Source organism: Tupaia chinensis, unplaced genomic scaffold (genome assembly GCF_000334495.1).
Source record: "Tupaia chinensis unplaced genomic scaffold, TupChi_1.0 Scaffold000096_1, whole genome shotgun sequence".
Classification (NCBI taxonomy): domain Eukaryota; kingdom Metazoa; phylum Chordata; class Mammalia; order Scandentia; family Tupaiidae; genus Tupaia; species Tupaia belangeri.
The window spans coordinates 3,358,717-3,385,544 of NW_006159558.1; the positions used below are offsets into that span (position 1 = coordinate 3,358,717).

The window sequence follows — 26,828 nt, forward strand, 5'->3', positions numbered from 1 at the left end:
GGCAGAGCTTGGTGCCTGGAAGCGGAATGTCATGCATTTGTTGGAATCCAGGTGGCTGGACTAATGTCATTGGCTCATTTGGAAGCATTTGACAGTGGACAGAAAAGATGCAGATTTTGGGGGGTGGAAAGCTGGTGACCTTGTTATGTAGTGACAAAGCATTCAATGACATTGTCATCTGCAGTATCTTGGGAGATAGAACACATGCTATGACCAACATTAAGGGAAATGACCAGAAAAATTCAGAATATTGATGCGTTGTGGCTGATGCTTGACAGTTCAAACAAAGCCTTCATGACTGAGGTAATTTAAACCAAAGCCAGCCAGACATCAAACAAAAATGGAAGAGAACAGACCTCTGTGAAAACAGTTTCTCTCTGGAAGAACTTAGTGAAGGCCCTTAAAGTCACATGGAGTCAATGGAGTCTTCTTGGCAATTAGCCAAACTGCCCTAGACTGAAACGAGATCAGAGGTGACTTGGGGTGACTATAAGGGTAGGAAACTGCTGTGTTACCCAGTTTTACTTGTTTTCTTCAAATGAGGAGTTTTCTCAGACAATGGGAGATCAGAATAAGGGAGTTTCTGAGCCAGCCCCTGGCATGGATATTAAGTGCCTGGATCTCATACTACTGACTGCACAGTTTGAGTCCAGGACCCAGGGCCTGAAAAACATGCTAGGCACATGTGCATGTATGTCCAAAATCCCAAAAGGATGGAGTGATAGGGAAGAGATTGTGGCATGGCCATTACCCATGGGGGATGTTTTCTCACAGTCTCTCTGTATCTGTGTGTGTGTGTGTGTGTATGTCTCACTCCAGTGAATGCACATACTCTCTGGAAAATTTTTTTAAAAAATAAAGAAGTTTACTCTTCATTCAAACTGTTGTTTCAGGCATGCTCAAGAGAGTCATTATTAACTTGGGAAGATGTTCGGCAGGACAAAGGTGACGGGAAATGAAAATGCTGAACTTCCAGGTTTAAACGCAGTTGGCTGCTGAATTTTCAAGGAAGTGGTCAAGGAAGCCTGTATGCATCTGTGCTGGGGAATTCTGGTCCTCCTGCTGGGATGAGTTGCAAAGACTGTGTATGCTCCAGCTGGACACGTGGGTTGTTGGCCAGCAAGGCCTCCCTAGTGGGCAAGACCAGATGCCAGGGAGATGAAGGGCAGACCGTCTCCCTGAGCCCTCTGCCAGGTGCTGCCAGGCTGAGTGACAAGAAGCTGACTCACATGCAGGGCAGGTGCTCTTCAGAAGAGCAGCTCACGTCGGAGGCCGTATAGCGGCTTCTTGTCTCCCTGGGAGAGGTTTTTCTTTTCTTTGGGCTTCTATAACAAAATATCGGGACCAGCAGATGGTGGAATGGTAATTTCACTGGATTCCCACGTAGTCGACTGTGGTTTGAGTCCTGGAGTTGGTGACTTAAACTCATGCCAATGTGTGTGTGTGTGTGTGTGTGTCCCCAATCCCAAGAGTAGAATGGAAGAGAAGGGATTATGGGGTGGCAATCCCCCCAGGAAGTGATTTCTTTCTGTCTCTCTGTCTCTCCAAGGAAAGCACATACCCTATAGCAAAAATCTCTCTTTAAAAAAAAAAAAAACACAGACGTGTGGTTTATAAACAACAGAAACTCGTTGCTCATGGCTCTGAAGAATAGGGAATCCAAGATCAAAGTGCCTGCAGATTTGGGGCTCATGAGGGTTTCCAGATTTCTGTTCTGCACCTTCTAGCTGAGCCTCACATGGTGGAAGGAGTGAGAGAGCCCTGACGCCTCTCTTACATGGGCACTAATTCCAAACATGTAGACTATGTCCTCATGACCTCGTGACCTCCCAGAGTCCCCAACTCCTAATACATTTCCCTTGAGATTAGGATTTGAACATATGAATTTTGGGGACACAAACGTGTGGGCCACAGAATCTACCACTGTATAGCACTGCACGTGGAACAGCATGGGAAACTTGTCTTTTTGTTTATAATTGCTAGACTGAGAGGAGCAAGCCTGGACCTAGTGGAGAGCACTGGGTCTCACTCTAAGATGTCAGAGACTTGAAGAAGAAAGAGTAACAGTATGAGACCTCGGGACTTTCTCCCTTGGATTTGAGTGGGTATGTGCATCCACACGAAATCCTACAGGAGAGAAATGGAGGAGAAAGGATTACAGCATGGCCACCTCCCTATGGGAGGGCTTTCTTGCTCTCTCTCTCTGTCTCTCCAGGGAGTGCACATACTCACTGACAAATTAAAAAAAGAAGAAGGAAAAGGAGGAGGAGGAAGAGAAGAAGGAGGGTAGCAAAGACACTTGGACAGAGGAGGTCAACGGAGGCAGAAACCTCTCGGCCTGATGAGCACTGTCTCTTCCGTAGCACATGATACTGCATGCTACAGTGATCTGGGCTGACCAGGTAACTAAGTTCTGGCCAAAAAAACCCCCGTGTGCAATGTCTAGGGCACAGTCACACATAGAATGGTGTGTACATCCCATCCCTCCCCACCCAGGTGAGAATTAGCCAGGTTGGACCATGAAGATATGAACAGCTCACCCAGAACAGCAGAGCTATGAGTAGAAAAAGTCAAGCTTCTGGGGATTTTGAATTGTCAGCCACAGAGGCCCAGCTTTCCTTCCCTTCTCTCTCTCTCTCTCTCTCACAAACACACACACATACACACATACACACACACTACCCTGGTGGTGAAACAATGAGGGAAAATCAGAGCACCATAGGAGGAAGGGTGGGTGTACCAGCCAGAGGTCGAGCAGCAGACGAGTTCTGTCCTCAGCTGGCCCTGTAAATCTGGGGAGGACGCCTGCTCAGCCCATCTCAGTGTCCTCATCCCGATGATCAGGTTTAAGAACAATGATCTTGCAAATCCCTTCTAGCTCTCAACCCAATCTTGACATTAACAAAGTAATATTAATTTTGCAGTTCCATAATCTGCAATTACAAATTCTCCTTTTCAACTCCATCTGCTTGCTGACCTCAGAAATGTAAGCCATTATACTTGGAATAAAAAAACCCCAGAAGTTAAGTTTGCCGTTTCATTATGAAATAAAATGACAGTGCCGACAGTGCTTTGTCAGCTCACATTAACATTCGGACACAGGAAAGCCCTGGTGTGTGTGTCCAGGAGATGGAGTGCTCTTCTCACTCTGTGGCTGTGTTTGCTATTTCGCAGAATTAGGAAAAAAGAAAAGATATGCTTTGGAACCAAATGAAGTTTCCTTTTCTAATTCAAAATAGTTCAGGGGATTTAAAAAATTTCCACTCGTTTTTCCTTTCTTAAAATGTATTTCTTACTTTCATGAAAGAGTGCAGAGAGAATGCACAAGAATCACAGAAAGAGGTGCTTGTCAGGCCTCCTCCCACTGAGATCCTCTCCCTTGGCCTTCAGCTACTCAGGATCATGGGCACATGCCTGCTGTGTTTCAGGTTGACTCGGGATCAGAACTCATGAAGACCATGTGGCTTCCAGCACTGCAGATCAGCAATGTCACAACCTGAGCAGCTGCCCCTGGGCCCCACCTAGTTTTCTAAATAAAGCGACCATGGGCGCCAGTGCCTTGATGGTTTAGCCATGGTGCTGAGGTTTGTAAGAAGTTCACTTTTTGGGGACTAGCGGTTGGTGTAATGGCTATATCGTTGGTCTCCCATGTAGTCAACTGTGACTTGAGTCCCAGACTCGGTGGCTTAAACGGACACCAGATGTGTGTGCGTGCGTGCCCAAGATCCCGAGAGGAGAATGGAGAAGGGATTGCGGCATGGCCATCCCCCCTGAGAGGTGATTTCTTGCTTTCTGTTTCTCTGTCTCTCTCTGTCTTTCTGGTGAGTGCATGCACCCTATAGCAAAAACCTCTCCAAAAAAAAGAAAAGAAAAAGAAGTTCACTTTTTGCCTGACATCTGGCTGCCTCGAACAGGAAGTCAGTCCAGGCATGTATCCTCTGTCCGAGTTATTTCTAGATGTGGCATTAGCCGGATCCTAATCTTTTAACCTCGTGATCTGTTTTTGCCTGGATTGGTAATTCCTTTTTTGAGATCTGGAACTCCTGTTTTTCCTAATCTCAAGGAACAATATCCGAACTGATAAGTTTCTTCCTAGCTAGAATCCTAACACGAGGTAGGCTATATTGCAAAATAAAACTCAGGACTGTTTTGAAATCTGGATTTTTTTCAAAATGTGTGATCTAGGAGACAATGAGTTACTGTGAAAGTCAAACGAGTTCCCCACAGTAGGTAATACCATTTTCTTGTTTTTTTTTTTTTTTTTTTTTTTTTGTAATGCCATTTTCTGTGAGAGCAATTTACTTAAACCCTTCAGATTTTTAAAATCACATCTAAAAATGGTTCAAAACGCTCTAGCATAGCAACGGCATTCCGTTCATTTTCATTGAACAAGGAAATATTCCGGAACACGTAGGCATGGATTCACTCTCCCAGACACTGGAGATACCAAGAAGATAAAACGTGGTCTCTGTTCCCAGAATGCAGTATAGTTAAGGGAGGGTGATCTGATGATCTGAGAGCATGCTCAGGGTTGAGAATTAATGGCCTGGAGTGGCGATTCCCAGTCTATGCCCAGGGCTCAATGCTGGCCTGTTTTATAAAAACTTGTTATTGGAACACAATCCATTTACATGTCATCTCCAGTTGAAACAGGGACTGCATGGCTTACACAGCCTAAAATATTGATTCTGGCTCTTGGCAGGATGTTTGCCAACCACTGGCCTCATACACAGCAGAGGAGTTGGTGAAGAGGAGTTTCTAATGCTAGCCTTGTTGCTGTCTGAACATTGTCCATGGTCCTGGCAGTTTCATCACGGGGGAAATGAACCTCTCTGGGCCTCAGTGTTCTCATCCATAAAGTGGTGGTAATTACAGTCCCCAGTACAGATGATGAATAAGGTCAATAGGTTAGCATTTTAAACCCATAATACCAGCATCTGACCAGCAGGAGATGCTCCATATATGTTAGCTCTCCATTTGAGTGATATTCAAGACACTTCGTTGGGGCCAGGACAGGCCTCATACTTGACTTCATTGGTGCTGCCCCTAGGATGCAGCTGACATTCTATCTGAGCATGCCTGAGCTTCCAGGAAATGAAATAGAAGACAACACACCTTGCTCAGAAAGTGTAGCAATGTTTAACTCAGGTGGAGGCTGGGAGGTATGGCAAGAAACCTGGGAACCAAGTACCTAAAGGTCATTTCTTTACCTGGCCAAGACCCAGACGTATTTCCCACGGTGAGCTGGAATGAAATCTTCTCCTGGGGGTAGGTGAAAGTAAAGTAAATATCACTGTGGCCCTTACATTGGCATGATTAAACAATCATGTCTGTGCTGGGAGGTTGGGGTGGGAGGAGGAAAGTAGTAGTCAAATGTCCTGGTCCTATTCAATGGGGAGTGCTTTCTCTGTTCACATCCCACAGAGGGCCCATTCCACCCACACACAAAGCTACAAGAGTTGATACTAGGAGAAGAGAAAAGGCGTGTGTGTGTGTGTGTGTGTGTGTGTGTGTGTGACAGAGAGAGAGAGAAAGAGAGAGAGAGCTTCATATAATAGACATTATTAAAGTAATGGATTTGAGAGTAAGCATTTTCCAGAAAAATATTACTGATAAGCAAAACACTTCATAGAAATCAATTGATAAAAGTAGATATCTTTGAGTAAGATAAGCAAATATTAAGATTTTTTTGTGATTAAATAAGCTTCTGAAAAGAAAAACATGCCTCTCAATACAGCCCAGTATGGAATGAGTTGTGAAATAGAACACTCAGATCAAGATTCCAGAACCTTGGAGATGGGTGGAAAGCAGAGCTAGGCACGAAAGTTTATTCTCTTGGGTCAGTTGTTTCTCAGAACTATTAGAACCATTCACACCTTAAAGATAAGTGAGTTTTGGGAACCAGCAGTTAGCATAATGGCTATGTTGCTGGACTCCCACATAGTCGACCGCAGTTTGAGCCCGGGACCCGGGTGCTTAACACTCATGCCAGGCGCGTGTGCGTGCGTGCCTAAGATTCCAAGGGGAGAATGGAGGAGAAGGGATTGCGGCATGGCCATCCTCCCTGGGGGGTGATTTCTTGCTTTCTGTCTCTATGTGTCTCTCTGTCTGTCTGGCGAGCGCACGCGCCCTATAGCGAAAACCTCTCAAAAAAAAAAAAAGAAAAAAAAAAGATAAGTGAGTTTTAATGGTGACAATAATCTTAAGTAGGCGTGCACCAGACTCGTCTGGACCTGGGGAGCTCTTTTGTGATCATAGGTCATGCCCTACCCTGTAGAGATTCTGACTCACTAGGTACAGGAGTAGACTTGGCTTGTGGATGTTGAAAAATTCCCCAGATATTTGGGATTAGTCATCCCGGTTGAGGACATCAACAACATCGCTGAGCAGAATTACTGGAGATGAACATCAGATTCTACTGAGTGGTTATTAAAGTTCACTGCGTTGGGACTTGTGTAAGAAGGGTGGTACAGTCAGGAGTATGGCGTTCAGAGTCAGCTGTCTGTGTTCCTGTGGGGTTTTGTTTGTGATTTATTTCATAGAGCTTCATTCTCTCTGAATCACATTTTCAAAATCTGTGAAATGATTCTCCTCCTGGCTGTTTCTTTTGACCTGTGTATTTCACATTGCCTCATCTGCTGAAGTTTTCCTGGATGACTTTAGCACCTGCCTGATTAAACAATCATGTAAGTGCTGTTTGAGCTGGGAAGCTGGGTGGGAGAGAATAAGAAGTAGTCAGATGTCTTGATGCTACTCAGGGGGGAGTCATCACCACTAAACAGGGATGCATCTGTAATGGTATCTATTTACCCCTGCGATTCCAAGAAATGAAATAGAAGACAACACGCCTCACTCAGAAAGTGTAGCTACATCTACGATGCTGCCCACCTGTTCCAAGACCACTTCTCCTCCATACATGCCAACTCCATGCTGCCATTGTTGAGGACATGCCTCGAACTTCCAGTTCCCAGCTGTGACAATTCCGTGGCCTCATATGGTCCGCTCATCATTGCCACCATCATCATTTGTGTCCCTGTGTCCTCTTTAGGTAGCTTATATTGCATAATTGTCTCTTCTGGTTTTTTATTCATTTTTTTTAATCTCTTGAGAACCTTCCCCACAGGGGTTCAGTCTCATTGTCACTGCACCACCCAACCTGTGCATGACCATCCTCAAAGTCACTTCCTTCCAAACAGCCTCAGTTTTCCTACTCTTGTTTCCTGTTGTCTGGGAAACCATCTTCGGGTTAGACTCCCTCGCTCACTTCATCAGCACCAGCACCTAAGCTGCTAAACACTGTGGAGATAAATCCCAAGTGTGCTGATCCAGCTTCGTTTAGGATGGTATCCACTAGCCTCAGCTGGTCCTTAAGGGAAGATGGAGATTCCAGCTCGCTTTCCTCATGAGCTTATTTTGCTGATCTCCAAGACCTAGATTTCCTAATTTACCTCTCTCAGCCATGCCCTCTCTGCTGCCCACCCACTCTGGCCTCATACTTTGTGAGGGAAACAGAAGCCCTCAGAGGAGCCCGCTACAGTCTGCAGCAGCGAAGGGTCCACTCTCACCTGCCCTGGTCCTCCCTGGCCCTCTTCCCAGGACAACTCTCAGGAAGCCCTGCTCTCTCCAAATACAAATCCTATCACCTCTTATCTTCTAAGGCCTTTGTTCCTGGGATTATCTTGTTTTTCTATTATGTGGAGAATTTCTCCTTGCCTGTGGAGGTATTCCAGCCAGTGTGTAAACATGCCCACAAATGACCCACATTAAGAAAAGGGTCCTCTGTGCACATGTCCCTTCGGCTGGACTGGTTCTTTGTTTCTTTTCAGGACAAAACTGCTCTAATGAGCTCCCTCCGCATACTGTCTGCATTTCCTTCCCATTAGTCCTCTTTACTGAATTATGAAATCGTTTGAGCATACAGAAAAGGATAATAATCTATCGAATACCCACCAAACCAGCTCTGTTCGACCTTAACATTTTTCAACATCTGTTTCATAGCTTATGTCTTTATTTTAATGGAGACTGAAGCACAAAGTTAATGGCACTTTTTAATTCTTCCATGATCTCCCTTGGGCCACCTTCCCCAGATATTAAAAAACAAACAAACAAACAAAAAACAAAAAACCCTTGAACTTGTTACTTACCATTTATATGCAATTTGATTGCTATGTATGTATCTTTAAATCATATAGTGTTAATTGCTTGGCTTTTTGGTGTGGAGACTTTTTATAAACTGGCAATACACTAACTGCACGTCCCTTCTGCAACATGTCCAATTGACCTGTATGGAAGGCAAGAGGGGCCAAAATGCTTCCCAAGTGAGTGCACCAATTTACACCTCCAAGGTTTCCCTGACAGCATTTGATGACAGTTGGTGTTGTCAGACTTTTCTATTGTTGCCAATGTGATTGGTTTGAAAAGGTGCTTCCTTGTAGAAATTGAATCTCAATGATTATTAGGCAGGTTGTATTATACTCTTATTTCCCACTGAGTTTCTTCATTTCCATACCTTTCTATCTTCTTGTTCTTTTCCAATGAATTAGTAGGAGTTTGAAAATACACTCTCACCACCATATTTTGTCATTCAAGTACACTGAAAATTCCCCTGGGCTATGACGTGCTTTTTAGGTGTGTATCATCATATGGAAGTTTTAAACTTTAAAGCAGTTTGTGCTGTTTTGAATTTGTTTTCTTTTTCTTTCTTTTTGCTATAGGGCGTGTGCATTTGCTGGATAGAGACAGAAAGAGTCAAAGTGAAAAAAACACCTCCTCAATCCTCCCAGGGGATGGCCATACTACAATTCCTTCTCCGTTCTTCTCTTGAGATTTTGGGCATACTCGCACATGAGCCTGGTGTAATTTTCAAGCTGCCAGACCCAGGACTTGAACTGTAGTCAGCCACATGGGAGTCCAACATCTTAACCACCATGCCACCTGCAGGCCCCAGATATTTTTCTTCTTTATGGCTAGTCTTTGTATCTTATTTTAAAAATTGCTCCCCTACCCAGAGGTCAGATAGCTAACTTCTCTTTGATTCTGTATTTTAATGTTTTGTTTCTTGCTTTTGCTTTGATCTACTTTGAAGTTAATCCTACGAATGGCTGGAGGGAGATACCTAATTCAATGTTTTTACAAATGGGTGGTCAGTTGTTTTAAGCATGTTTGTTGTATCCCCAGTGAGCCTCCATGTCTCCTTTGTCACATGTTGAGGTGGAGTTTATGTGTCTGTGTCATACTGTTCTCAATGACTATTCCAGGGCCCATGTTTCAGTGTCTTAATTTCTGTAGCTTTATGAACAATGTTGATAGGACTCCCACCAACTTCATTCATCTTCTACAGAAGTTCTTAGCTGCCCACAGAAATTTGATCATTTAGTTCATGAATTTTAGAATTTTTTTTTTTTTTGCCTTAGGGATTGTGTGCTTGCCAGAGAGAGAAAAAGAGAGAGAGATAGACAGACAGACAGAGACAGTGAGAATTCACCCCCTAGCAGGGATGACAACTCCACACTCCCTTCTCCCTCTTTCCAGGATCTTGGATATGCATGCACACGTGTTTCAAGCCATTGGGTCCAAGACTTGAGTTGCAGTCAGCTTTGTGGGAGTCCGGTGACATAACCACTGCTGGTCCCCAGGATCTTCTTTTTTTTTTTTTTTGGAGAGGTTTTCTCTATAGGGCATGTGCGCTCGCCAGACAGACATAGAGAGAGACATAGAGACAGAAAGCGAGAAATCACCCCCCCGGGGGGATGGTCACGCTGCAATTCCTTCTCCTCCATTCTCCTCTCAGGATCTTGGGCACGCACACACACGCCCGGTGTGAGTTTTAAGTCACCGGGTCCGGGACGTGAACCACAGTCGACTACGTGGGAGTCCAGCAACATAGCCATTACACTAACTGCTGGTTCCCATCCCCAGGATCTTCTTAAGGCCCATAAAATGGCCATTGAGATTTTGACTAAATCTGTATTGTATGGAGGATGAATTTGGGGAGCACAAATATTTATTATTAACAGAGGGCATGTTCAGTCACCGAAGAAAAGGAGATAAAAGGAAAACACCCTAATGGGTTGTGGTCATACCATAATCTTTTTGTTTTATTTTGTTTTGCTTTTGTTTTTGCCATAGGGCACATGTACTCTCCAGAGAGAGACAGAGAGAGAAAAGATGAGAGTCACACCACCCCTCCCAGGGGGATGGCCCTGCTGCAATTCCTTCTTCTTCAGTCTCCTCTCAGGATTTTGAGTATGCACACATACATGTCTGGCATAATTTTTAAGCCACCTTATCCGGGATTGGAACTGTGGTTGAACTCCAGTGTCTCAACCACTACACCACCTGCTAGCCCCATGCCTTAATCTTTTCTCCTCCATTTGTCCATCCTATTAGGATTTTGAGTATGGATGCACATGTGCCTGGCATATTTTTAAGCTGCTGGGGCAGGAAGCTGGATTCCCAATGCTCAGTGCTTAAGCACTGCACTTTGGAGCCAGTCTGAGAGCACAGAGCTTTCTAAGTGAGTGTTTCATAGTCAGGATATTATAGAATGAGTTATTCTATACATAAGTGTGAATAGTGTTGATTTATTTAGGCCTTCTTTAAAATATTCAAGATATAATTTAAGTTTTTTACAAAGATCTTTCAGAACTTACAGAACTTTCTTTTTATTATAATTGCTGCTACATAGATTTTAAGTTTTTATTGGAGACAAAGATGCCATCTTCAATTGAAGTTTGTGTCCTTCTTTCAATCATTGTTTCAGCATTGAAGAGACGTGTCCATAAGAAGAATGTCTGTCTTGATCTCGTCTTTCAGTTGAATGCTCCAATGTTTCCCCATTAAATGCAAAGTATTTCATTGATTTGTTTTTGGTAGATGGTATATAAATTAGGTAAATTATCTTCTGTTACTAGTCAGCTAAACAATCTGTTTTTAAAAGAATTATTATCGTTATTTTTCAATTTTCGCTAGAGAGAGGCAGAGAGAGGGGGAAGAGAGAGAGAGAGAGAAAGAGGAGAGAGAAGGAGAGAGAGAACAAGGCACCAGGTCCAGAACTCAAACCGTGGTTGATCACGTGGGAGTCCAGCACCTTTAACCACCATGCCATCTGCTGGCCTCAATAATCTTTTTAAAAATAATGCATAAACATTTCATTTCATCAAAACTATTCTACAACTCTGAAATGATCATTTTACATTTCTGCCTTAATAGGTAGATGAGGTGATTTGTATCTAATATATTTTCTTTCTTTTTTTTGAAGTATTTTTGCTATAGGGCTAATGTGCTTTCCAGAGAGACAGATAGATGGAAAGCGAGAAATCACCTCCCAAGGGAGGATGGCCATGCTGCAATCCCTTTCCTCCATTCTCCTCTCAGGATTTTGGGCACACATGCACACATGCCCAGCATGTTTTAAGCCACTGGAGTCCGGGACTTGAACTGCAGTTGATTCCATGGGAGTCCAGCAATGTAACCATTATACCATCTGCCTGTATATTTTCTAACGAGAAAGCATTCTTGAAGTTCAGCTTATGATTTCGCTATTCACTGGATTACTTTCATAAAGTAAGGATTATTGTTTCTTGATATTTAGTAGCATTTTCCTAGAAAACTACCTCGGTCTGTTTGTCCACTTTATTTAGAAAATATTTAGTTTCTTCAGTGGTTATTAAATTATTTGGGTTTTTATTACTCCTTTTTCTAAAACTGCATTTTTTGGGGGAATTATACACCTTGTCATAGCTTTGTCTGTTTTAGTAATCTTTGGTATTGTCTTTTCTCTTTGTTGTAGCCTTCTAGCCTATTTTATGTATACAATTATTACTATTATGATTATGTATATGTAATAGTAACTACATTATTTCCTTTTGTCCTGTCCTTTTCTTGATTTTTTGAGTTGGACATTTACTGGGTTACTCTTAATTCTTTTTTGATAATATACATAAGTATTTAAAGCTAAATTTCTCTATAAAAACTACTTAAGCTGTATTACATAAGTTTCATATATCGTATTTTCATATACACATTTTCCAAATTTCTGTTGTGTCCTTTTGTCATGAGTTATTAGAAACACGGTTTACAATTTACTTTTTTAAAATTTTTAGTAACTGCTTTTTTTCTCTAAGGTTTTTGCTATAGGGTGGTTGTGCTTGGGTAGAGGGAGGCAGAGAGAAGGAAAATGAGACTCATTCCCCAGGGTGAGGGCCACTCTGCAATCCCTTCTCCTCTATTCCCCACTCTGAATTTTGGGCAAGCATGCAAGTACACCCAGCATGATTCCTTTAAGTTGCTGGGTCTGGAGCTCAAACCCAACCCACTGTTGGCCATGTGACAGGCTAGTGCCTTACCTACCATACCACCTGCTGCTCCCCCCTTAGGAATTTCTAATCTAATTGTAAGGTACTGCTTATTCAGAATTTACTGATGTTGGCTTTATGCCCTAAGACTCACTTGGTGCTTATAAGTCTTCCATGAGCATTTGCTGTATCCACTAGGATAAACTTGTTAATTGCTTTGGTCAAAATATCTAAATTTATACTACTTTTTAATCTGTTGATCTATCAAATACTGAGAGAAGTTTGTTTCATCTATGATTGGAGGTTGGACAATTTTCCTTATAATCCTATAGTCTTTAATTTTATTTTGAGTCTTTCCCAATGAAAGACTTAATTATTTTTTAAGAAACAGATCTCTACTTAAAAAAATTTTAGTTCTAAAATCTTCTTTTCTGATAATAGTATTTGTAAGCCAACTTCATATTTGATTGATAATAGCCTGGCATTTGTTTTTTCCCATCTTGCCATTTCTGATATAACTGCATTTTATGTTTTCTTCCACTAGCTATACTCTTCAGATTTTTTTCCTTTCCATTTCTTGTGTGTGTGTGTGCGTGTGTGTGTGTGTGTGTGTCCCTCCCTAGCCTTCTGGATCAATCAAGTTGTATTTATTTCATCAGCCAGTAAAAAACTCCCCCCCGGTTTACAAAATTGTAATTGATATGGTTTAAATGTTAGATTTTCTCTCTAAAAGTCATGTTAATCCCCAATGCAACAGTACTAAGAGGTGAGATCTTTAGGAGGTGATTGGGCTGTGAGGGCTCTACCCTCTGGGGTGGACCCCGTGGCCTTGTAAAAGGGTTGGAGGGAAGCGGCTCAGCCCTTTTGCGCAGTAGGGGCATCTCTGTACAGTGTTCCTCCCCTCCAGATGTGGCCACAAGGCACCACCCTGGAAACAGAGGTGGGACCTCACCAGACACTGAACCTGCCAGCATCTTAATCTTGGAATTCCCTGACTGCAGAACTGGGAGAAATAAATTCCTATTGGTTACAAATTATGAATCCTAAGCTATTTTGTTATAGCAGCCCAGAATGAACTAAGTATTTATTGCGATTTTTTGTACTTATTATTACTATATACTTGATAGTTTAACAAGAATGTTTGAATTAAATTTCAAAATTGATCAACATTTCCTCTCCACTCTGGAGTGATCGCCTCATGCTCCCCATTGGTAGGAACTGCATCCTTCTGCTACAGATAGAACCAAAACAATCATGGGTAAGACAAAATGGAGTTGTTCTTTCTCATGTTATGAGGTCTGGGGTTAGGCAGCTCAAGCCTGAGATGGGGGTTCGCCAGGGAATTAGGCTTTTTCTTTTTTTTTTCCACTATTATCCTTGGCTCATGGCTTAGTATTCTCAAGGTTAATTTACAGTTCAATATGGTGCCTAAAATACCAAGTACTACAATCAAGCTCCAGGCAGGAATCCAGAGGTAGGAGGGAAGGGCAAGAAAGACCACCTGGAGAGATCACATTCAGTTAGTTAGCTGCCCTTGCTTTTCGAAGCCATTCTGGGAATCCCATCCAGCTACTTCTCCTTGGTCACAGTCATGGATTTTCCATGGCCTCATGAAGCCACAAGAAAGTTTTCTTTCTCTTTTCTCTTCTCTTTTTCTAAGTTGGATAGTTTGCCATTCAAATAGAGTCAGGTCTGTGTTACAGTAATGTGTGTGAATGCACGTGAGGACGCTGTTTGGAGAATGATTCCTGGCAGCAGGTAGAGGAGTAAGAGGAGGTGCTAGTATCTTGGGGACAGAAGCTGGCACTCTGAATTAAGGCTGGAACAACGGGAATGCAACAGAGGGTGGTCGGAAATGGGACTCGATGCAGGGGCCACAGCATCCCAGACAGCTCTTCTAAGTGATTTGCTTTGGGAGATTTTGGGCTATTGATTTTATTTCGCCTAATAGAGATTCTTCCTATTGAACTCAAGGTCATTATGAGTTCATCTCCCTGCTAAACGATGAAACAAACTAAAGCCTAGTAATTAATGCTTCAAAATCTAAACAGGATAAATTTTATTTTTGAAAGTCTATTTCCAAAGGCACTTATTTCCCCCAAAAGTTCTATTTTCAAAAACAGAGGTGTACAGTGTGTAGTGGTTAATATGTATCAAACACACACACACACACACACACACACACACACATTTAAAATACTGTCATTCTTCATTTATAGACGCACAAGATATATACATGGCTCCATGTCAGAAAATAATATTTAGAAAATCATATGGATGTTTTATCTCCATGTCACAAACCATCTGTATTTCTTCTAGATATTCCAAAACCTTTTTAGACTTAGCATGTTTTTTGTTTTTTTTTTCCTCTTCCTATACCATACTTATGAAAGATGACCTGGGTTGTTTTGAGTACACCAACTTTACTTTGAAGAAACTGGGCTGCTAAAAAATACATGCAGAAATTTAATAAAAAAAGATAAAATACTTCCAGATTTCTACAATACTTTGGTTTTATGGACAACCAGAGAAGTAGGCCGTAATGTCTTATTAATAGGCCCTCACTGAAAGTTAGAAGAATCATGTAAGTCTCCTGGGAAAAAGTAACCACTGAAAATAACAGCTGTGTCTCTGCTTGTGGTACAGAGTGAGCACCGTGGTTATGGTGACGCTCTGAGCTCTGGTCTGGTCTGGCTGGTGGGTCCCTGAGTGAGTGCCATGGCTCCTGGAAGGGAACTAGGCTGAGGCTGGAACATGGCCACGAGATAGTGAATGTGGTTCTCACTTGTGGAGTGAATTCAAGGGCACTTGAAGGTGAGCAGAACTCATCAGAGCTGAGAAGGCCAGTATTTCTGTGTCCACCTCCATCACTCAAGGGGCAGTGGCATCCTTCTGACCAGACATAGAGAATGGGAGGCAGGCCCTGGAGAGATTGAGCAGAAACTCAGACTTCAGAGAAGGGAACACGGCCTCCAGGGCACAGACTGGCAGTGGGACTTGCCTTGTCCTTCAGCTAACAAATCAGTGACCTGCACCTTACACCGTGCCCAACCATATGTACTCCTATTCATGCTGTAACTATTTTCCTCCTAAGTTTCTGGGTGCTCTTTTTAAAATAAAACTGGCCTGCTTAACATTGCCAAGTGACTAGGCTGCTACAATAAGGAACAGTGGATGTATCTTGTCTAAAGAGGTTTTGGTGAAGCTCAAAAGACTGGAGTGAGGGCTGATGACTCCTTGAAACCTTCCAGAACTATACAGTGCACCATGGCCATCATCTCCTGTGGCCACAACTGTCAGTCTTCCAAATACTTTACTACATTTATTTTTAGTTTTTCTTTTTCATTTTTCTTTTTTTTGCTATAGGATGTATGTGTGTGCAGACTTGAACTACAAAGTTGGCCATATGGGAGTCTGGAGCCTTAACCTCCAGCCACTTACTGGCTCCTGGATATTTTAAAGTACATCAACAAAAAGGTAATCCTAGAGAGATGTCTAACTGCACGTCTGTGGACCAGTGTTCAGCCATGTTAAGAAAATACATTGATAGAATCTATCAGATGACCTCACAGTTTTTTCCAGATCTTAAATGCCATGGGTTTAAAAGAAGGAAGACAGATTGAAAAGTGAGCACTCCTCAGTGATTAAATGATTTGTCTGGCTCATCTGTAGGGACATCCAGTTGGATGTAAATGTCAAGAGGTCATTTCCATGGACTGAGTTTTCTTCACAATTTTAATACAATCTTGTCACATTTTCAAGATCATAGAGATTAAGGTTTCCCTTGAAAGTCTCCTGAGATCCATAACAGCATTTTAAAAAAAGGTTTTTGCCATCGGGCACTTATGCTCACTGGAGAGAGAGAAAGTGAAATGACCCCCCCACACCCCCCGGGGAGGAGGCAGGCCAGAGTCCCTTCGCCTCCATTCTCCTCTAGGGATTTTGGGCACACATCCCACGCCCTGTGTGATTTGTAAGCTGTTGGGTCCAGAACTCGAACCGTGGTTGGCTGTGTGGGAGTCCAGATCCTTAACTACCATGCTACCTGCTAGCTCCTGTAGGAGCATTTCCTCCCCAACATCTCTTATCCTTTTCCTTTTAAAAGTTTGAATGGGAGAGACAGAGAGAGAGAGCGCACCTCAGAGGGCCCAGACTATGCTCTGTCCCCAGCCCCCATCAGTCCCGGATCATGGGCACGCGTGTTCTCAGCACACTCAGGGACGTCTCTGGACTTGAACCAGGAGCTCTCCCACGTGGCACTGCCTCGAAGAGCATTGTGTTCTACCGCTGTGCCCTGTCTGGCCTCAGGCGGCATCTGGACCTCTTCCACGGATGTTCTCTGCAGCGCCCTCCCTGTTCCTGTCATCTGAAGTGCCATTACACCCTGCGGCTGACATCCAAGCACTAGGAGGGACGGAAGACAAGACAAAATAGGTTAATTAGTTCAGAGATTTAAGAGACCTTCACATTTCTGAACAGAGATGATGGTGAATCAGGAAATGGATGGCGTTTTTCAAGTCACAGTAATCAGCGCCCCAGAATTCATCCTTTTCACCGAGTATTTTGCTGTTTCTTTATTCCTTTGTGCTGTGTGCCAGACTCACCAAAAACAGTTTAGGGAGCGTATGTTTTTATCTGGAAAAAGACTAAACATTTTTGTCTAAAAATGATCATCTTTAGTTTTACAATGTGATGAGAAACAGCTTAATGTGAGTAGTTCCTTTGTGAGCAAGGCCCTTTCAAAGGAAAAAAAAAAGAAATTTCATTTAGAAAAGGGAAATATCTGTGGAAGTTATAAAATAATTTTGTTTGTAGAGCGCCTGCCCACGCACTGGGCCCTGGGTGGGTATTTTCCATAAATCAGCACTTCTCTCCTCTGCATGGCCAGCCCACAGCCCTGCCAGGCAGCTCTGTGCAAGCTCCAGATGAAGAGACCCAGGCTCAGAAAGTGAAAGAACTTCCCCCAGGTCAGAAGGCATGAATCAGGCCCTCTAGGCAGGTCCTCGCTTCCAACGAAGGATGCACTCCAGATTATAATTTAGCTTCTTTCCTTGCTTATTAGCATTTCTTTGTAAATCATTATCAACGAAATACTAGAGCCTTAAAGATGCTTCAGGAATAGCCTGCAAACAGCAGAACTGAACTCCATTCCCTGCACACATGACAAGTTATATAATTTATCAAGTTAAATATTATCCACCTTCCTGGGTTAGGGCCTAGAGAGCTAGTTCCTTCCTGCAGCTTACCTCTGTATGTCAAAAGCTTCTTGCTTCTTTCCTAAGTGTGCAGCCTTGCACTGCAGAACTGAGGGCTAGAATGAGGATCAGCCCGATTCACTTTGGTCCTGATTTCCGCCTCCCTTGTCCCTGACCATACCGCTCTGCAGGTCCATCTGAAGGCTGCAGGGTGCAAGAGTAAGGCACCCCCCACCCCAGGCAACCAGGCCAGACCTTGGTCAGCCCCTCCCTGCCAGGCTCTCCTAGGCCTTCCTGCCACGTGGGCAAAAGCACTGGAATGTCAGGAATGGAGCCAGCGCCCCTGTGCCACGCATGGAAGAGAGAACTGTTCAGTGTTTCATTCAAGTCTCCAGGAGCCAGCAGCTGCCCCACCAGGCTGGAAGCCCCACCACAGCCCAGGGTGGACGGCTTCCCCAGGAGGCCCACCCAGCCGAACACTTCCTCCCGAGGTCATAGAGGAAATCCCAGAGAGGCCCTACTACCTGGCAGCCGGGCCACCAGTGGCAGAGCCTGGGCTTTTGGAGATGGGCTAGGCTTCTGTGGAAGCCTTCAGAATTGATTTAACTTAATTCTGGTTTTTTTTTTTTTTTATTCCTAGAAAGTAAAGACCAACTGGTGTTTTCATTGTTCTCTGGATCTGTGTAGCTACTTCTTAGCTATGGCTCAGCCAGCAACTGGTTCTGGGTTTCACCGGTGAGCTCAAGGGGACTGCTGTGGAAGCACAGGCCCACCCCAGCGTCAGTGAATCCCATCCACAGCGCTCTTCGGCTGTGAGATGCTGGCGGGCACTGGGCTGCCTTTATGTCACCGCAGGAAGGGCACCTTGCAGCCACCCTCTGAGGTGCAGATGGAGAATACAGGGGCCCAAACACTCTCTCTCATCCCCATCCAGGAAAGTCCCACAAGGCCACGCAAATCTCCCAGTCCAAGTCCGGGCGCTCCTTACACTCCTGTAACTACCATTTGCCCTTCTCGCAGTTTTAAACTCAGAGAGGCCGACTCTCCCCTCACTTAGGAGTGGAAGAGTTGCAAGAAAGTATCTATGGAGGAGAGGACCGAAGTTTTCAAAGGAACTTCACCGTCTTTTCCATTAAAAACTTCTCACCTGAGCACTTCCTGGGCAAGGCTCAAAGATCCTGCAAAAGTGAAACGTATTTGCCCCAGAACTGGACAGGCTGACTTTGTCCTTATGGCTCCTGTCTTAACCCTTGGCCTGACTCCTTGGGCACCCCTCTTCCTGCCTCCCTGGTTTTTCAGATTTGGTCTTTTCCCTGATTTAACCCCACAGAAATAGCTGGAAGGCTCACTCCAAATCGCTCTCCAAGAACGCAGGGCTTCTCCCATTTGGGAGAGTCCCACTCTGCACGCATGAGGGTGACACATAAAAAGAACACACAAACTTTGATTCTCGGAGGACCTGATGGCCCCTGCCCACCCCGCCACCCTGCCGGATTGGGCCAAGGGCCGCGCACGTACCTGGAGCCGAGGGCCGCAGACTAGGCGCGCCACGTCGCGGGGCTCTGCGGGCGCTGCCTCCGGCCCTTTATACTGCACCCCCATCCCCCCACCAGTTTAGCCACGTCTCCGCGGCGGGACAGGGGCGGGGAGCCACGGAAGGTCTCTGCGAGAAGGGGGAGGGCGCACCCGAAAAGTCAACGCTGGGTGGAACTCGCCCTAGGAAGACCGGAGTGGGGCCTTCGGGTGCAGTGAGGTGCCCGGGGCGCGGAGGGGCGCTGAGGGGTGCGGCGCGGGTACCGTCCCGGGAAGGGGCGGGGTCTGGGAGGAGCCCGGGGAGGTCAGGCGCGGGGTGGGGCGCTCGGGTTTCACCCGGGAAAGGAGCGGGAGGAGGAGGCGCGCGGCGGGGGGGGGGGGGGGGGGGGGGGGGGGGGGGGGGGGGGCACAGCCGGCCGCCGCGGGTGTCCAGCCCCGGCCTTGGCCCTCCACTCTCCCTGCGCGGGGGCGGCCTGGCCCATCCCAGGGCGCTCCGCACTTCCACCCGCAGCTTCCCTGCGGAGCTAGCTTGGGCACCCAACTTTGCCACCTCCTTCATAGACTCCGCTGGGCGCGAACCTGTCACTCCCTGGCCAGCTGCGCGCCGGGGGACAGTGCGCCTGGCGGCCCAGCGCTTATAGCGGGGAGCGCAGAGAGCGATAGGGGTGGCTCTGGGACAGTGTTAGGGGGCAGAGGCGACTGCTGCCTCGACTTCCCTCGCCGGGCGTCGAAGAGGACCCTTGGAGCAGTCGCAGGCCCCCGTGCGCTGGATGACTGGCATGAAGAGTGCGCCCGACGCCTGGTGAGCAACCCCTGCCCGCTCTCTGCGAGGCGGTGGCCAGAGACCCTGACCGCCTCTCGCTGCTGGCCGGGACCTGGGGGCTGCAGAGGTCGGCTGGCGGGAGGTGTCAGTCTCAAGTAGCGCGGATCTGCGGGCACCTGGGCGGGCACATCCCGCTGGTGGCGCCTACAGGATTGGAACCGGCATCGGTGCGGAGGCGCGCACAGTTGAGCTAGGGGACAGCTGGAAGTTTGTGTCGCTGCTTCGGCCGAGGTCTGAGCGTGCTGAGGTAAGGGGCGGGAGAGCCGTGGCGGGCGAGACTCGACCCTGTCCAGCACCTCGCAGCGGTGCGCAGAGGAGGTCTGTGCGCGCACCCCGCGCGCGTCCGGGTTGGGCACCTGGAAGTTTGTGTCGCTGCTTCGGCCGAGGTCTGAGCGTGCTGAGGTAAGGGGCGGGAGAGCCGTGGCGGGCGAGACTCGACCCTGTCCAGCACCTCGCAGCGGTGCGCAGAGGAGGTCTGTGCGCGCACCCCGCGCGCGTCCGGGTTGGCGTTGTCGCCAGCCACGCTGGGGGCTCGCGGCCCGGGCTTCGCGATTCGGGATCCGCCCACCCGCCCGGGCAGGGCTCCTGCTCACGCTACTGCGGCGATGCGGCGCGTGTTTGCACCGCGGGGCAGCGGGACTTGGCTCAACTTCGCCAAGCGCTCGGGTTAACAGAGACACTGAAGCGGGGTGCAGAGACCTGGGGAGCCGCCTGGCTGGTGAGCTGCGGCCGGGCGAGCGCCGTTCCTCGGGCATCTCCCCGCAGCTCCACGGATTTCGCACTCCCCGGTACAGGGTTTCGGTACTGGAGCAGATCCGGGCCAGAGGGAACTGCTCCTCCCGAGATTCGAGGGGAGCATTCGAGGAGGGGCGTAAGCCCTGGGTCTCTCCCCGGTGCCCAGGGACCAGCGTAGAGGTCAAATTTTGAGGCCCAGAGTTTGGCGGGAAGCTCGTTCACCTCCTCGCCCTTTTCGGCTTTGTACCTGGACGCGGCTGCCCAGAGTTGGGATTTAACTTTCCTGCGCCCGGGGCGTTCCGGGAGCCCCCGGCAGGGGGCGCTGCGAGCGAGCGCTCCAAGAGCTCCAAGAGAGGATGCTACAGGCGGTTGCTGGGTCCTGAGTGGGTTGAGGGAGTCCGGTTCCAGTCCGCGAGCAGCAGGGCCAGGCGGGTCTCGCAGTAATGTCAGAGATAGGGAAGGCGAGGTGTTGACAGAGAAAGGAGGGACGGGAGAAGTGGCTGCCAGACTCCAGTGGTCGGAGTAGAAAGGTACCCTGCGGAGACAAACGCGTTCCTGTCCGCTGTCTTCCCTCTTGTGACTACTGTATTCCCCAGGAAGAACTCGACATGGAGCGAAGATAACGGTAATGCTTAATACTGACCTACAGTCCTGCTCCTCAGACTCGCACTGGTTAAAACCCCAGGAGTTTCAAAGGACTGTCGCAGCCTTTATTTAAAGAGAAACAATTGTATGTCAAAGCTCACCCAGAAGAGCTCTGTTATAATGGCCGGGCTTGGAAATAGGAGATATGTTATTAATTACAGAGTTAGTCTTTCATAAGAGGGCACAGAAAAAGAAAAAGCAGACTTTAATAACGAAGGGTTTTCAATACCTAATTAAGAGTGCTAAATGATTGGCTGATTAATGCCAGTTAATTATTTAAAAGGGGGCAAAGTTTATCCTTTTAGCGACCAATTGCTAAATTCACTTAAAGAGATAGTAACTCATGGTATGACTGAAGTTAGTTTTCTTGACTGTCTTGTGTTTACCCCCAAAGAAATATACCCCCCCAAGATTTATTTTCCCATGTTTGTTTTTTCATAAAAAATCAATTCTAAGGGTAACTGTTTGGGCCACTTGAAACATTCCTTTTTCCTTGAATCCATTCTTGTCAAAACTTTGGTGACAACAGTTCATCCATGGAGTTGCATGCAATCACAAGAGGTATTTGTGTACTCATGGAACCCTGGTTTTGATGAGCTGGTGGCCACTTTGATGATAGCTTTTAGCCTGTGGACTTTTCTTAACAGGGAGAGATGGATGGTGCTCATCATTTTTTGCCTTTTATGAATTGCCCTAACTTATTTGGTTGCTTTAATGGCAAACAGCTGTGAGATGCCTGCTGCGAGCAAAGGCTTTGGTCTCCTGGGTGGTAAAACTTGTCTGCCCAAATGAAGTCTTTGAGATGTTCAGAATTTGGTCAAAATAAACCTGTGTCCTTCACTGCTGTTTCCTTTTAAAATGATTTCTTCGCTGTGTCTGAGAGAAGGAAGCAGGAACTCACAGCCCAGGGCTGCCCTGACTCCTTGGCCATGGACTCAGGGCACGCCTGCAGCTTTGTGCACAGTTTCAGGAGTTTCCAGGGTGCCTGGGTGTTCTGCAGCCCCATCTGTGCAGCTGCAGCAAGACAGAATCAGAACTGCTCTAGAAGCACTTTACCATCTTACTGGAGGACAAATAGTAAAGCCTACCTCCTTTCTCTGTGTCAGGTCCTGGTTGCTCAAAATACCAAATGCCAGTCCTTGAGGTTTGTGACAGAGACTCTTAAATGTTGGAGAGAAAGCTGCCTGTTGAAACCATTATACATTGGGTTATGGGGAAAGTCATGACTTTTTTTTTTTTTTTTGGCATAGAAAAACATGCAAAAAGGGACCAGCAGTTAGCATAAAGGCTCTGTCACTGGACTCCCATGTAGTTCACCGTGGTTTGAGTCCTGGACCCAGTGGCTTAAACTCACACTGAGCACATGTGTGTGTGCGCCCAAGATCCTAAGAGGAGAATGGAGGAGAAGGGATTGCGGTGTGGCCAGAGTTGGCCCCTAGGGGGTGATTTCTCGCTTTCTGTCTCTCTGTCTCTCTCTGTCTTTCTGGCAAGCGCACGTGCCCTATAGCAAAAACCTCCCCTAAAAAGAAAACAAACAAACAAATAAAAATGCAAAAATATGTCATCGCTTTCCTGATGTTCATGATGACCTAATAGTTACATAGTTATAATTCATTTGGGGATCATTTTTAAGGGTTACAAATATCCTTTTTTCCCCCCTTTTAGGTTATAAAGTCATTGAAATTGAGGCTCCCCCCCCACACACACAAGACAATGGGGGAGGGGAGCAGAAGAACTTTACTCAATTTCTAGCCGAAGGTACAAAGGTGTCCCATTATAGTAGAACGTAAGCATGAACTCCAGGGTTCACCAAGGGCAGGAGCATATCCCAAAAAAGAGGTTTGGATTATGAATCAGTATGTGCAATATAAAACAATCCCTACTTTATGATGTTTCCCAGCCGGAAGACTTTGTTCCTGCAGTGGGCTGTGTATGACTATCTGAGAATAGCAGTTCTACTTCTTGCATTGAACCCTCTGATTCCTGGTGCTAAAATTATAGCAAATTTATATTTAAAAGGGCTTCTGAAATTGTTGCTATAGCTACTCAGACATATTGCTTAGGGTGTAATTATAATACCAAGGTGACAAGTTTTTATGTCTAGGGTTAAATAATGTTTAAGATGGAAATTATGGTGTCTAACAAATTGAGTTACAACAGTGTGCCTAACTGTCTAATGTGGAACGTGTACATACCCGCCCATCTGCATCGATTTGCACGTTTATACAGAGAAAGTTAACTGTTTCTCCTGCATCCTAAAATGAGTATGTCAGTGCTTTCAGTTGTTTACACTGTCTGAGGGCTGTTGCTGACAACACAGACATTTTCACATGTGTTCCCAGCAACCTTTTCAAACTGAGATGCAGAAACTTGTTTGAAAATGACTGGTTTTCATCACTTGACTGCCCTGCAGAAATGATCTTCCGTAGACAGGGGGCAATCTGCTGTTTCTAATTCTTGCTCAGATTGGTAACATCATGGAGATCAATCCCACAGGTGCAGAGTAGCTCTTTGAAAGCTGTTCGAAGAAACAGCTTTTGGTATGCTTAGTAAATACAGGGTCTATTTCTTTGAGGGATCTTTTCAGGTATTGGTTATCCAGATACCCAAAATCAATTTCCGATAGTGAGAAAAAAACAAAAAATAAGTAAGTTTGAATATACATAGATAACTTTTTACTGTCAATGAGCTTATCCAAAATTTGATTCGATTTATAACTTAAACCAAATAGAACAAAGCAAATGAAACTTGATCTAAGAGAAGGTAGTGGGTAATAAGTAATTTATTTTAACATGCCAGTATTGACACAATTAACCTTTGCCATCGGAAAGATTCTAGAACTAAGGAACCCTGGTTTTTCATTTCAGGGTATATTGAAGACAGGGAGCTTCAAAGACAAGTTGTATTCCACCTAGAGCATGGCATTTAAAATAGGATTAACAAAACAGTGGGCTCATAAAAGCAGAAAATTTCCCCAAAGGAATTGTTGTCAACATCTTCTTTATGCTTTTATTTTGGTCTAAGATTAATTGCTGTTTGACAAGAGCAAAGATACGCATACTTTTCCTAAATTTTAGAATGTATTGGCATAGTACAGTTTTGAAAAAAGTAAAATCATTCAATTTTTTAACTCTGTTTTTCCACATGTGCTAGAGTTGGCTTCCCGATTCATAGTGAAACAAATATGTTAAGAGAATACATTTTTTAAAGAATTATTTAATTTTATTTAATTTATTATTTGTTCATTTGTTTATTTCAATTTGATCAGAGAGGGACAGAGAGAGAGAAAGCAAGTCACCAGGTCCAGGATTTGAACCACAGTTTGCCATGTGGGAATCCAGCACCTTTAACCACCATGCCACCTGCCGGCCTGAGAATACGTTTTTTAGAGAATGAATTTCTTTTATTTTCAGGTCATGACCCTGCTAATCTTTTATCTTCCCATTCATTCATTCTTCGTCACTATACTTCTGAGGAATTGGCTAACCTAGAGTTCACACAGAGCCATGAGGAAGTGTACACTGGAACAGTATTATTTTATGTTGCATTTTTGTATACATTTGAGAGTAAATCACATTACTGCAATAGGTAATTCAATTTCAGATATGTATGATAAATAACCAGGAGAGTGATGCTATCAGAAGCCGTCTCTGTTGGAGAAATAAGACTGTATTTGCTGAGATGTGAAATTAAATAAGTTATAGGCAAGTGACAATCGGGATTGCACAAGGACAAATTGTTCACAGGAAATAGAGCCTCTTTCAATCAGTTCAAATTCGCCCAGCGCTTGGCAATGATATACGATGTACCCACAGAAAGAAAAGCAGGGAAAAGAAAGTAATAAGAAAAACCGACTGAGCGGTTTCCTGTGATTGGTTTGCAAAATCATAAAATGGGCTAACATTTCTTATCACAATCCCTGGGCTAACATTTCTGTTCTAAATCACAGGAGAGATGTCTCCTCACCAACTGACTCCACGTAACATCCCACAAAAAGAACTTCCCTTTCTCTAAAAAACAAACAATCAAACCTCACGGTTCTCTGGTAGCACCAAGCATGCACTTGCACTCCTGCCGAGCTACCCAAAGTTGCTATGGAAATAGAACATGCTGGAGGCTGGTGGTTGCACACCCTGTGGCCAGACAGATCTTAGCATCACAGCTGCTTTCTGTGATCCCATGTATAGGCCCAAGATTTAGATTTATTGTAGAACTTGACCAGTTGGGAAGCCGAGACCAATGTTTGCAACTAGTGATGTAAGACAAAAAATACTGCTCTGGATATTAAACTTCCTTTGTCCTGTAGAGGTTGTGATTCACCATTGTTCTGCCATTTGAAATATAAGTACAAAGCTAAATAAGGACTCGCTTCTAAGGTATCATTTAAATTCCTGTGTGTTTTAGCGTGGACTTGACTTTAGAAAGAAGGGATTTTAGGAAAGCTAGGTAGACTAGTTGCCAAAACCCATTGGTTTAGAGACACTTACTTGATTGGATAGGGCTTGGGAGAGGCCTCGATGTGAATAAAGCACTCACTGGCAACTGAGGGACACTTGCCTACTGGGCTGGAGAGATGTCAGCACTGGACGGATTCGTGACCAGAGAGGCCAGCAGCTGGAAATGGGTGGTGTGGGTGGCAGTGGCTGACAGGGAGTAACAGTCCCTTTGTGACTCATGGAGTTGGACAGAACGTCTGAGAAGGCCCCACATGGAGTGGTTGGGCTGTCCAGATGGACTTGGAGATGGCCAGAAACCAAGAGGTGTCAGAATCCCACACCCCTAACAGGTGTGTGGCTCTCTAAAGAACCTGGTCTTCAAGATGCTGAAATGGGACGTGGAGACCGGAAGTGAGGGAACTTCTCTATATGAGTGGCCAGGATGTTGATTACCAAAGGAGAGCCTCTGCCATGATATTGAAAACATGTGATGACAACTTAGCTCAGATGTGGAGATCGGGTGGAGGGACAAGACAGAGTTCTGTGGGTTGGGTCACTGACAGAACCCCAGGAGCGTGGCTGCTGGTGAGGGTGGGCCCCAGCTTGGCACATTTCTGCTACTTACTCTCAGGATGGGTCTGTGGGCCTGAGACCACAGTGGGGATGGACTGCTTTGCTGGGAGAGAGCTGGAGAACGTGCACCTGCGGCTCTGCCATGATATTGAAAAACATGTGATGACAACTTAGCTCGGATGTGGAGATCGGGTGGAGGGACAAGACAGAGTTCTGTGGGTTGGGTCACTGACAGAACCCCAGGAGCGTGGCTGCTGGTGAGGGTGGGCCCCAGCTTGGCACATTTCTGCTGCTTACTCTCAGGATGGGTCTGTGGGCCTGAGACCACAGTGGGGATGGACTGCTTTGCTGGGAGAGAGCTGGAGAACGTGCACCTGCGGCTGGGAGAGAGAGACCGTGGTGGGCGATTATGGATCTGTGACTAGATTTCACCACTCGGTGCTGCCACTGACCCCTTCCTCCTTCCAAGCCTCCTGGCCTGGCATGTTCTCTACAGCATGGAGTACTCTCTGGGAGGTTTGCTGATTTCAGGTCTGGCTGCTTCAAGCTCTTTGCTCAAGTATTCCATCTTCAGAAAGGCCTCTCTAAGTAG

The 26,828-nt window shown here is 45.6% G+C and overlaps 1 protein-coding gene and 1 non-coding gene across 6 annotated transcripts in view; one reads left to right on the top strand and one right to left on the bottom strand.

Annotated features, from left to right (window-relative positions):
* Positions 1 to 16,782: 16,782 nt before the first annotated feature.
* LOC114006874 (small nucleolar RNA SNORD123) lies at positions 16,783 to 16,852 on the bottom strand. The gene has a single exon (XR_003548539.1). It is a non-coding gene; the product is annotated as a small nucleolar RNA SNORD123 (small nucleolar RNA).
* A 2,598-nt stretch (positions 16,853 to 19,450) lies between these two features.
* Positions 19,451 to 26,828, top strand: part of SEMA5A (semaphorin 5A) — a 525,920-nt gene continuing 518,542 nt past the window's right edge. For 2 of the 5 annotated variants that reach the window (XM_006143312.2, XM_006143316.2), the window contains exon 1: positions 20,204 to 20,249. The gene's annotated coding sequence lies outside the window, so the exon portion shown is untranslated. Of the gene's footprint in view, positions 20,095 to 20,196; positions 20,250 to 20,986; positions 21,208 to 26,828 lie in introns of those variants that run through there. The other 3 variants (XM_027769892.1, XM_006143315.2, XM_006143313.3) reach the window with 3 other exon arrangements.